At 33.3% G+C, this 13,315-nt stretch overlaps 1 protein-coding gene across 4 annotated transcripts in view; it reads left to right on the forward strand.

Annotated features, from left to right (window-relative positions):
* The first annotated feature begins 2,592 nt into the window (after window positions 1-2,592).
* The window catches only part of syk (spleen tyrosine kinase), a 53,737-nt gene continuing 43,014 nt past the window's right edge, over window positions 2,593-13,315 (forward strand). For all 4 annotated transcript variants that reach the window (XM_015336431.2, XM_015336439.2, XM_015336447.2 and 1 more), the window contains exon 1: window positions 2,593-2,906. The gene's annotated coding sequence lies outside the window, so the exon portion shown is untranslated. The remainder of the gene's footprint in view (window positions 2,907-13,315) is intronic.

Raw genomic sequence — 13,315 nt, forward strand, 5'->3', positions numbered from 1 at the left:
GCCATGCCCAGCTGAGACTAATACTGATGAACCCATGGGGCACAGTGAGTGTCAGTAACTGTGGAGGTGTCCTATGAGGACAGTGGGATAGAAAGGGGGAAAGAGGAGGAAAAAGGTGGGGAGTGGGGTGGATGATGAGGAGAGGAAGGAGAGGAGTCGAACTTTGCTCACATTTCTTAATGTATTGTACCTCATGGAAAAGTGGTGTCCCTCTGTTGTCTTTAAGTTAGGAGCTGGTCTGCGTTAGTTTAAGTTCTCTGCTTGTAAAGTCAGGGTTATATCCTAGCGTTTAGCTGTCATAAGTCTTAAATACAATCAGATGTGACTGGTTTATGGTTACTGGCTCTTCTGGACTTTTTTCAGCTAAGATCTGAATCTAGGATACAGATGTGGACCAAGGCTTAGCCAGCTTACTGTCTGAATATTTTTCTAGACCAGGGTCTAGCTTGCGGGAGCCTTGCAGTGAGCCTTACAGCCCAACTCTTCTTACAGAAACATTTCAGTATAACACTGCCAGTGATACCGGGTAGCTCTTCCATGTGCATGCTTGTTATTTTGAAAAATAACAACACCACATAATGGTAGTTCCCACACCATGGTCATTTGTTTAAAAAAACACATATCTTTAAAACGAGCTTTATGTAGTCCTTGTTCTCTCACCTGTGGTTTGGACACAAGCCTGAAGCAATTCCGTGTTAATTTATATGTAAAACCTGGATGAAATAAAAACTTCAACTTGCCTGTCAACGAAACTACACAGACCTAGTGTAATATTGTGAGTTTTACGAATACTTACTCCTTCTCCTCCTTTTGTACCCCACCATTGAGTAAGGGGTTTGTAATTCTGTCATTGGAAGGTGGGCTGAAGTTCTGATTTAATCCAGACCAAAGATACGCCAAAATGAAAAAATGGGAAGAGCTGAACACATAACTTAAAGGACAGATAAAGGACAGATTTATTTATAAACTGAAAAGGTGAGATTTTACATTGTACTCTTTCAAGCTCTTTGAAAAATTATATCATACACTATTAATAAAAATAGTGTTAAAAAATAATTGTAGTCTATGTGGGAAGCATGGTGGCTACAGTGGTTAACATTGCAGCCTTTCAACACTGGAGCCTCAAGTTCACTTACAGACCTAGGGTGCTATCTGCATGGAGTTTGTACAGTAAGTTCTCCCTTCATGTGGGCTACTTCTGGCTGCTCTGGTTTCCTCCCACAATCCAAAAATATAATGGTAAATTCATTGGTTTCTGGGAAAATGGGCTGTGTTATACTGTAAGTGTGTGTGTTTCTGTCTGTGTGTACCCTGTAATGGACTGGTGTCCCATCCAGGGTGTATCCTGCATCCTACTTTGCCCGCTGTTTACCAGGATAGGCTCTGGACCCTCTACAACTCTTGAATTGGATAAAGCTGTTAGAAAATTGAAGGAGGGATGTGCTGTTTGTATAAACCAAGAACAACCACTAGATGTCAGTTTTGAGTGTCAAAGAAGGCTGTTTAAAATAAATTCATTAAAAATGTCTTTATGTTTCCACGACGTTCTAATTATGAAATGGATTCCACACATATTTCTGTTTTTTTATGTTATATAGTACAACTGTATGTTATAAATATGGTTCCAAGCATCAGCTTAGACCAAGACCTTTTCTGATCTTTACTAAAAACTAAATTGACTGGTTCAAAGTCTCTTCGCTCTTTTTTTCAAGAGATTTGTTATGCTCACTGCAATTTGAAAGATTCACAGACTGACTGCCTGTCTGATTGATTGATTCCATATCAATGCTGTTAATTTCTAACCTGTGTTGTTAATTTCTAAATTTCTAATACTATTGTATTAGAATGCAATAACCAAGTGATTGATTGTCAAGTTAAAGTTTTTAAAAATTAGTTTATATTACATATGACTCATTTTTCAAATGTACACTTTTTTAAATGAAAAGAAAAGTGAAAAATGTTAATAGTTACAAAATTGTGAATTTTGCTGTGCCCATTATATTGCATTGATGAAACTCTTAAAGCCTTTCTTTATAGTTTGAATACAAGCCTTGTATTTATTTACTCTGCAGTAGTAGTAAATAAGAATTACTTCTTACAGTAATAGTAGTTGTTTGTAACCCAAACATACAGTGTAGATATTATGTATGCAAAGATACCCAGATATTGTATATATTTTCCTATCAGTAAGAAAATATCATACAGTAAGAATATTTTCATTACCAGGTCTAAGCAAACTATCATATTACTTCACTCAATGTATTATATTGCATAACGGTATTTGCTATACTGTACATACAGTAAACTGCAAATATTATCCTCACATACTGTACAGGAGTTTGTCAGCATAGTAGTTTGTCTTTTTTACAATACTTTTAAAGCCCTGTTTTCTGTATGATTGAACAGGCATGCCTGAACCACATTTTTTAAAAAAATTCATTCCGACATGGACACATATACATCTATCTACATACCATACAGTACATACATATATTGATGTTTTAAATCAAGACAGACTTTGGACAAAAGGGGAAGTCATATTCTAGAAAAAAAAGTCAAGGAAGTAGCTGCAAGCTGTTAAAAAGGGGAAGCTAAATTACACTTCCACATTGTACTCTGGCCTCTGCAAAAAACTCAAGTCTTGTAACCTCTTTAATGTAACACACATTAGTAATACATTGCGTTAAATATATATAGAATTTATTGTCAAGTTAAAGTTCCAATTTGCTGTTGATCAATTTTCTAAACTCATGTCACCTCCTGATACAAATTCTTCCAGAGTGATCACTTCAAAATATCCAAGAAGAGCCAGACCACATCCTGTTCACTTCACAAGCAGTTGAATATGGTTGCTTCTTTCTCCGAGCACAGAGACAGCTAGAAAAGGTTTTGGACCTACGTGAAAGGTAACGTTTTTGCTTATTGATTGACTACTGAATGTATGGATGAATTAATGTTGTGGGATTTTATTTTTTGAAAGAGAGTTTATGAAAAAGTAAAGTGCTAGCCACACTGTAAATGAAATACTTTGGATCAAAAGAAAAATGAAAGGCACCTGAGCAATTTTCCACTATTTGTTTTATTTAATTGACTGTGTGAGAGCTCAAGTGAATCTCGATATGATTTAATGATAGTGTTGTATACATACTGTATGATATATATGTAGAGGCTCTTTGTACGTCGTTATTAATAGTAAAATATATTTTTCTTTTGACTTCTTTAATTTCTAATGTTTCGAAGCAAGCGCCAGAAGCAGTGACCGTTTTCTTTTTATTTTCTATTAAATTAACAAAAATGACCAGGACTATTAAACCTAAAATTACATTTAGGTTATCTACAGTACATATTATTTTTTCAGACAGGATAATTTTGTGTGTGTCAAGTAAACTCAAGTTTTAATATGTTAAGCTCATATCTTTTAAACACATTTTAAAGTAACTGATCTTTTACATTTAATTTAAAGTTGCATTCTGTATATAGTCAGCTTTCTTGTAAATTACAGTGAACGTAGTGTAAATGTATTATTGAAATGGAGTCCAATGCTGCACATTGGAGTTGCTTTTGCGTTTTTTGAACACAATATTTTTAGGATGTTTGTCCTGTAATACAGAGAAAGGGAACTAGTATTCACAGAGAAAGGAAGGCAGAATAGTTGGAAAGTGGAAAATAATGTTTTCGCAGTCAAACATTTCTTTTTAGCACTTCTTCTAAACCATCCCACCCATTTCTGATTAACACAAACTGTGAAATACTAATATTAGTCCTTAGCAATAACATGGAAGGTAGTATATTTAAACATATATGAAGCATATAAAGTACTTTATTTTTTTTTTCAAATGTACTTTTAAATGCACTTTAGGGCACTGTTATGGCAGTGTTGAACAACATTATGTTCACTTAGCTCGTATGATTTATTGATTTAAGATAATGCTTTATTTGATTCATATGTTTACAGACAGAAGTACCTGTACTGTATGCTTAACCTTGAAATTTACATCAAGAAAAAATATAATTGTACTAAAGTTTGCAAGTACAGTACTATTTTTTTACAATACATTAACAAGTGTTGAGTTATATCCCATGAGGGGAGTTGGGTTAGCACAGGTCCTGCCTAGGTACAATAAAATTAATAAAAAATGTATTTTAATAATTATACAGAAAGAAAAGAAATATATGGAAAAATGTAACAAAGGGGATATTTAGTCCTATTTAAATTCCTGTTAATTAACAAATAATATAAATCCTGAATTCTACTGCCATGATGACATTTCATACAGTGCAGGAACTCTACATAAACAGAAGGATTTTAGTGATTAATATTTTTCAGTTTATTTTTGTACATTTTTAAACCAAACATTCAAAAGGCAAGTTTTAATGCTCCGTGTATTAAATTAAATTATCTCCCTAGAAATTTGGCATCTAATAGTTGTAGTGATGTTGTCATGCAAAACAGAGAATCTTTAATCTAAGAGTTTGAGTTTCCTGCAGTAAGTCCAAGACCTACAGTACAGTATTGTCAATACAGTGCTCTTATTCATTTTGTCTCATTTTATGATGTTACTCCCATAAGTTCACCATTGTGTCTTTATTTCCATTCATGTGTACAGTAGCAGTATGAATTTACATACATGAAATATAGCATGCCTTTGAAAATAAATTGTTGCTAGTTTTAAATAATTGCTGTTTAACCATTGAGCTAATTAAACTAACCACGGGTAAATTAATAATCAGAAAACCCCTAAATAACAATGTAAGGGCTGCCATTTTATTTTCACATTTATTTTATGTGATTTTATTTCCAAATAGCTTTCATGTGAGTTACCAGTGAGAACTAGCAAAGTATTTGTCTCTTAAAAGTAATCAGGGAAGAATGATTCTGAAATTGTATGCATGCTGTAGAATCAGGTTCACAACATGTCATTTGTGTGTTTTTGCTTAATTAAAAAATGGCTTCCATTGGACTAACCCTAACACATTAATTGCTGGACCTCACGATTATAATAGACACACACTGCTGATTGCAAGGGGATAAAAACACTTTTGTTAATGATTAAGAAACTGGAAGCAAACTTTTCATGCCTAAAGCTGACTTCCTTAGACTGATCTGTTTATAGCTTGACTTTAGGTTTCTGAACACAGTTGTATGAATTTGCATGCCTGTATGTAAAGGCTTTAGAGTTTTTGTTTCCAGTTAAGGTGAAAACCACAGGGTGGACGAGCAAGGTACCGTAAATAAACACTGTTCTCTTGTATTTTGCATGTCAAATTAAATGGCAGCATTCTGAAAACATTGAAATATTTTTTTTATTCTTATGATGTTAATACTGTCCTCAAGAAATTAATGAGAAAAATATATCATTAAAGTAGCATACATTGTACTTTTATTGCAATTTAAAAGTACAGCATTGAGCTGCAATGTAGGGAGAAGTAAATAGTATTCACAGAAAAAGGAAGGTGCAGCAGTAAAACCCAAAATAAAGTTTTGTTAAGCTATTTCTTTCAGCACTTCTTCTCAAGCATCACATTTATTCCAGATAAAGAAAAACTGTGGAAATACAATGGAAAGTGTTTTTTAGTACTGATTGTACATCATTTTGAGTCTTCAAATCTTTTGTGATAAAAAAATGAAATTATTTGTGTATTAAAATTGTGCTGGAAAGGAAGTAAACAATGGAAAGTGCAATATATTCATGCACAATTGCATAAATGTTACAATCTTTATTTGTGATATTTTGGTATTTTTAGCTTCATATTGTGGGTTATGAGGTTTTTATTTAGGCATTTGCATCTCTACTAGCACTGGACATGAGACCAGAGTTTCAATCACGCAACATCTTCTCCATAATTATTTTGCTGCTTTTGTTACACTCAATGACCCAATGTTAAGTATACCGTTTGAAAACATTACATTGCATTAGTGAAAACTGTACAGTATTCGTTATTTCCTTTACTACATGGGCTGTAAGATTATAATATGCCTATAATCATTCATTACTAATCATTGTTTAATATTTACAAATTTAGCTAGAATTATCTCACTTACAACTGTGAGCTACACCGTTTCCTCATTCAGTCATGTGTGTCATGTATTAACCCTACAGTATGCAGCTCCTATTGTAAAAGTCATTACTGGTAAAAATGTTGCATACTACAGTACAATTGTTTTCTCCTGACTTAAAATAGGCTTTAAACAATTTTTATACCACACATTACATACAGCATAATAGATTTTACCAGTATGCTACAGTACATATGAAAGTTCTGGCTTTTCAATTTGAAATTCTACATTTCAAGTGCATAAACTGTTTTAGAACAAGGCCTCTTGAACTTTAGATGTTTTTCTTTGTGAACTATGAACTTCAAACAATATCAGCCTATAACAAATGGTAGATCACTTCCTTTATCACTGAGTAAAGTTCAGTGCATACGATATGCCTACTTTTAAAACATTTGACAGTTACGTTAGCAGACTACAGTAAAACTGATCACATTTTATCGTAGGATTAGAAACAGAATTCGCTCAGTGTTTTGCACCATCTGCATGAAATACTATACATCCAAATCCAACAGAGCAACTCTGTGAGCACTGCAATTCAAAAGATTCATGTTCATCATGTGAATGAAATTCTACAGCTCATCACTTTAAGAAAACATTGTTGCTGTATACTGTAAGTGATCCATGCGTTTGACCATGATCATAACTCATTTATGTGGTAATATTACTGCACAATGACACATTATACAGTACATCAAGTTTAAGGATCCATAAGAAATTCCTTTTGAGATGCATAAACAAATTTACAATAAATATAAAATAAAAAAATAATTTACAGTAATTATTCAGTAAAAGTTTTTTTCAACTCTTAATCAGAAGTATGTTTATTAAAAGTCCATTCCAACTTTCTGAATCATATCAAAGTAGCTTGCAGATCTACAGAAACACAGAATGTTGATAGATCATCTATTTTTATTGTTTATTGTATTTTTATTTGAACATGCAACCTTTTAAATTTGCATTAAAAAGTATTAGACAAAACATAAAGCCAAATATCTTGGGATATATTGAATGTGTGAGCTTGTCATCGTCACAAAATGAACAGGAGCATCAATCACCATAACTTCTGTACTACAGTGTTGTAGTTCATCACTCTATTTGGAAAGCTGACTGGACAGAATTCTATTTTCTATTTCCATGAGATTTCAAGCCCTGTTAAGCAGTGATAGCAGTGACTTACTGTATCACTGCCAGTTTATTGACATTATACAGTATTAATGTAATCTTTCTGTATTGTGGTGTACTGCATAAGGGGTTTACATGTGATTTGCAGCCTACAATATATACTGAAGTGTTACCAGACTTGCTCTGATATGAAAGAAATCTTTTGCCATAGATGAACATTATAAAAATTAATAATTACGCTATGTAGTCTGCATGTCTGCCCTGCGCATGTAATCCAGGGTGTACCCTACCTTGCTCCCATTGCTTGCTGGGAAAGGCTTTGACTTCCTAAAAATGGTTAGTAAATGGATTGATGAATAACTACACCATGTAAATTGTATTACTGTATGTAAATTGTTTTTCCAGTAACTGTCCAAATACAGACATGCAAGAGGGAAGAGCTAAGAAAAAATATAATGTGAAAGAAATTAAATGAAATATTGAAAAAGAAGGAGCCACATAAAAAACAAAGAGAGCTATACTGCTCATACCACAAAACTCTTACAAAGAAAGATCTATAATATGGGAACCAATTGTTCTCTGTAGTGCTAAAATATTTGTCAAAAATAATATATTTTTAATCTCTGGAGCAGATTTAAAGTCCAGTATCATGACTACATAAACATGTTTAACTTTAATAATATAGAATGAAACAAATGTTCAAAATAATCAAATACACAGAAAATCTAAGGTGAGAGTTTTTCAATGACATGATTATGATTTGTGATTTGGATGTCCAATCCATTTCAACCTTGGTGGGACAAGAAACTCCTTTTTGACATGTGGGGAAATGTTTTAAAACACATCTGTCATCTTAATAGTTACAGTACATCGGACTAGAAGTGAATCTTGATGGACTGAAGTGAAGTCAGCCTGAATAAATCAGCAGACGTAAGCTGATTGTGGAAAATTGTTTCTATCAGCTTTTAAACAAGCTTTTAAAAACACACACATTATGTAACACAATCAAAAATACTTGATGTACTTTACAATAGATTTTTATACAGGGGATTTTCCAGAAATATTTTATGTTATACAACATTATATTTAGTACAGCTCATCATTCATTTGAATAGCTACAGGGGAGGTTAGACATCATCTGAAGATTTGATTGGGGGAGGGACAACAGGGGCAAATGATGAATTTAGAATGGTCCTTAGAGACATGTCTGAAAACACCAGCATAACCCATGATGACTAGAATTAAAAAGGGAGTTTCTGTTTCTTTCAACTACTGTCTGAGAGGTATATTATGATACCTGCTATGAAAGATTCTTTGCAAAGATGGCTCCTTTCTCCTGCCTTTGCAAAAGGAAATGTTTAACCAGAATGCACTACATGTTCAGGAAATGTTAACCACAATTCATGACCAATATGTAAACCATTAGTTAAAGCCAGTTTTGTTGTAAAGTTACAGCTCCTCGTAAATAAAAGTACAATTTTAAAATAACGTGATGGGAAGCGTACAATAAGTTTGCTATTCATCTCTGAGGGATTTTATAGGAACTTAAGACAGGAGGCTGTTCAGCCCATCTTGTCCATTTGGAGACTAAAGTAGTAACTAATCAAGGATCTCATTCATCCAATTCTGGAAAGAATTGTGTCTGCTTTAACAATATGTTTATATAGCTTGTTCCATACTTCTACAACCCTTCTGTTGAAACTTTAAGCAAAGAAAGTTCATATTGTGCCTTCATTTTCAACTCTAAAAAACCTACATAAAGTCATGAACTTTTTCTACCATGCACTGTTTTAATTCTTTCAAAATGCCTTTGAATCCTATTACGTTTAAACTATGTATGTCTTATGGGTCAGACCATTGCTAGATGAGAATATTCTGTATTCTAGAGATCCTAGAGTCTGAGGTTTCAATGAACAGGTTGCTTTTTGTCATATTACAAGCATGCTACCCTTTTTGGCAAGTAAGGTTCATGTCACGAGAAGTAAACACTGATACTTCCTGTTCAGAAGTATTAACAACTAGACAGACAGACATTAGACTCATGGTTTGAAGGAACACATTGAGATTTCTTGCAGGCTGTTTCTTTTGCATGCCATGACGTATCCTTCAGCATATTCTGTTTTTCAACAGCATGTGGCTGTAAAATGTTACTCTATTGCCATCAGATGTTGTGCATCCTGTCTGCATAATCAACTTGGAATCTGAATTAATCATGAAAAGGACATGCATCCAGTTAATGTTCCATTTGAGAACTCTTAGAGTGTACCTCTGACACTCCTAGACATGTTAAAGTAGATGTGCATGTATTGAGATTAATCTGGATGAACTACATTATGAAACTGCAGTATACGTAAACTATCTACATAGGGATACACATTATATTCAAAAGGCAAATTATTATTTTGTTCTCTTGGGGTCATGGCCACCATCATGGATAAGTAAGGCTTCTGCAGTCTTTATAATGTTGTCTCCTGTCTCTGGCAGCCTGCACATTGGAGATCAATGTTTGGACCACATTCAACACCTGAGCTAGATCAGCTTGGCATTTCCCACTTTAATGCATTCTGTTCATGTCACCATTACTAAAACATCTGATTTGTCTCCAAGACTCCGCACTTAACACTAAGAAACCAATTAACCAAGCACTCAGACTACTGTATGTACTGAAATGTATATTCTGCTATCTGTACGGTATATTAACCTCTTTTAGTATTCCACAACTAGATTGCAACAAGCACTAAAGGAAGGTTGCCTACAGTTGAAAGGGTTTTTCAGATAGACTCACCTTTCGCTATACAAGCGCAATTGTTTCCAAAATAAAAGTTTAAGATTCATTCCTGGACAAAAATAGTAAACGAGTTTAGCCACCATAAAGTATATGTTATAACAAGCATGTTTAACTCTATGGTATTAAGAAGCAGTTATGTGAAGCAGTAACATTTGCACAATCTCTATGGGAGAACAATACATTGCATGAACAAGGCTACATTTCTTACTAAACAAAACTAATTATGTTGCTAACAAATCTTGTGCAGTCAAAGACAGACTAAAACCTACTATATTACTAAAAGAGTGTACTGTGCATTCAAAGACAAAACATTACATTGTATATAAGGTTTAAAATTCATGAAACAATATTATTTTAACAAATTATGCATTTAAAATATTATCATACACTACAACTATTAAAATACCCTTCCAATTCCTGTCATTAAGATAGATAGGAGAAAGGAACGAAAAATAAAAATGGAAAATGAGCTACACACTTGGAGCTTTTATTAGCTGGTGAAGTTCACTTGTCTAACAAAAATAGACAAATATATGTATATTGTTTGTTTAAGCGAGTACTTGTAAGCAAAATGGATTACTATATTCCCTCTTTAAACGTAGAGTATTTTAGATGATCTTTCATAATCAAGAGCAGGGAAGAATCAATTAAATTTATTTGCAAAACAGAATCACCTGCCTTTTCCTGTATTTCAAATTCATACAGTGCATTGTTTTTAATGTATATTATGTCAAAGTGAAATATAGAATCTTCTGACTGTGTTTTAGTGATGCTGGTTGATAATATTAAGGGAGTTTAAATACTACTCAGTGTTCATTATTATCTTATAAAATACACAACATTCAGTTCTATATGGTATTTTAGTTTTCATTAAACTATCCTGACTATTAACAATCAATGCCAAACGTGTGTTGAAATAATGCAAAGCTTAGGATCCTATTTCCCAAGTAACTAGTTTTTAACATTTTTTGGAACAGAAATGTGTTTATTTTTATAAATAATAAAAATGGTTTCAATTACATTATTTTCATACCAATATGGAATCTATGTAGAAATCATTCTATCCATCCATTTTCTAAACTGCTTCATCCAGTACAGGATCGAGGACCATACTGTATGTAATCACAACTGATAATTAACTTGATTTAGTACCACAGCCCTCATACAGATCTATTATTGATCAGAGAGGTGATGTGGTCTTTACTGACAACTGAGAGGTAGGCAGTCGAAATATCTTGGCCTGTGAAGGGATAGAGTTTTGTTTCTTACAACTGATGAAATATAGTACAGTCAGTGAAAACATTAGCATATTGTTTCTGGTGTTGAGAAAATCTGTTTAGGACTATGAATACTGAAACCTGTAGCACCGGCAGCTCAAAAATACTCTCTGTTTCGGAGAGGAATCATTATAGACAATCACACAAGTACAACTGCTTTAGTAAACAGTACTGGTAAACTATTCTATCCAACAAACACACAAGATGCTGGTTCCAACAGTGAATAACCAAAGTTGCTTAGTTACCTTTCCAGACGGAATCATGACTGCCTTGGAAATAAGAAATCACCAGGAAATTAGCACCTTTGAACATGACTAGAATTATCTTGCATTTTAGCCACACTCACAAAAAATGGAACAATTGGTCATGGAATTGAAGGGTGGAAGTTCTATACTTTTTGTGGACTACAAGGTTGTATTTAGTGTCCATTATATTAGAGTTATTCATGTCTTTCTCATCTGAAAGTCACTGGCACACAATGTATTGAAGGGTTTTCTTTTCACATTAAAAATATTTCAGTATGTTCATACTGTACATACAGTATATTCAAGTAATCTCTAAATTAATTTGAAACAACATTGAACATTTTTACAAATGATACTCATTTTTCTTATAGTTCATTGTATAGATGTGCACAGTGTATACATTTCAGTTCAGTGCTGAAATACCATTTTTACCATTTATCACTTTTTTAACATTTTTCCGTTACATCTTCTGCTTTCTTGGCCTTTGATAGTAGAGCTTCTGGTCTCTTCGTTACCATAACAATGACTTTTAAGTTCAGAGTATCAGCTGCCCTGCATTCTTTTGGAATCTTTTGTGGTCACAAGTTCACATATATAACATATATGCCTTTGTCTGCTCTTTTTCTTCTTTTTTTAACACAGGTATATTTTTGAGGTTTTTCTTAGTAAGTAGGGGCTAGTTTTTCTCTTCTGACCTTGTTTTGTAGATTTCTTTGGTGTCCGTTCTATTGATTTACGGCAAGAACAGGATGTTAATGCTATTGTACGTTTTTCCTTTAAAACCTGCCGTTATTTCATTCAACCAAAGTGCTCAGTAGGAAACAATACTTTTTTGAGCAGGCTTAATAAAAATAATATCTTAGGGTAAGTAGATCTTTTTTTAAAGTGTAAGTGAGAAAAAAGGCTGGCTTACAGCAGAATACTAGGACTGTGACTTTTGTGTTTTTCCTTTCTCTGTATCGGCATATGTCATCACAGAAGCATATTAATCTGAGGTTATCTAAAAAGTTTAAGGTGCATATCTTAGAGATAAGCAACAACAGTGTGGAAACAGAAATTTAATAAACATTTTATTTTCCTTTCTTTAAATCATTTAGTGGAATTTTTATTTTAATTAAGAACAAATAAACAAAGACTTGTGAAAACTATGCTGAGGCAATGTTTAGCCATACAAAAAAATGTAATAACATTGGAGGAGATAAAATTATAATCTAGCGCTTCCACTCTGTGCATACAGTACTTGCATGCTGAGCACCCGTTCGCTCACGGCTGAAACCCTTCTCTCCAGCTGATCATCACTGTTGGAGCAGCCTTCCTAGCTCATTTCTCACAAGTGAGGGGGTCTTGTTAACCTTCTTACATCCAGGACTGTCATTTTATCATACAGCCGTGTAAAAAAATAAACGATAAGGTACTAAGTACACTGTCCCCTTATAAAAAGTGTCTTGTCACATTACTCAGAATTTGTGCATACAACTGAATTAGAATTTGTGGAGAGAATATTAATATTATGAATAATTCTATGCTGAAATAAAACAGTAATAATAAATAATCTTCTACGTTATGTATATAGAAAAAAATGTACAGTACTTTCTCTCAGTAGACCGAGCAAACAATATATACGCGGGAATAATTAGAATATCTCATAGATAACAGGACCCTAACTGGCTTGTTTAGTAGGATGCCTCAAATTTAAAACTTGATCATGATCACATGATTTCTAATATGTTACACAGGAAATCTGTGTAGCCATTTCATTGGAAGCAACTGTCCTTAGTCCCATTAAAAGAATAATATGTCATTGTATTTCATGCAATATGAGAAG

The sequence above is a fragment of the Lepisosteus oculatus genome, chromosome 3 (assembly GCF_040954835.1).
Source record: "Lepisosteus oculatus isolate fLepOcu1 chromosome 3, fLepOcu1.hap2, whole genome shotgun sequence".
Classification (NCBI taxonomy): Eukaryota; Metazoa; Chordata; class Actinopteri; order Semionotiformes; family Lepisosteidae; genus Lepisosteus; species Lepisosteus oculatus.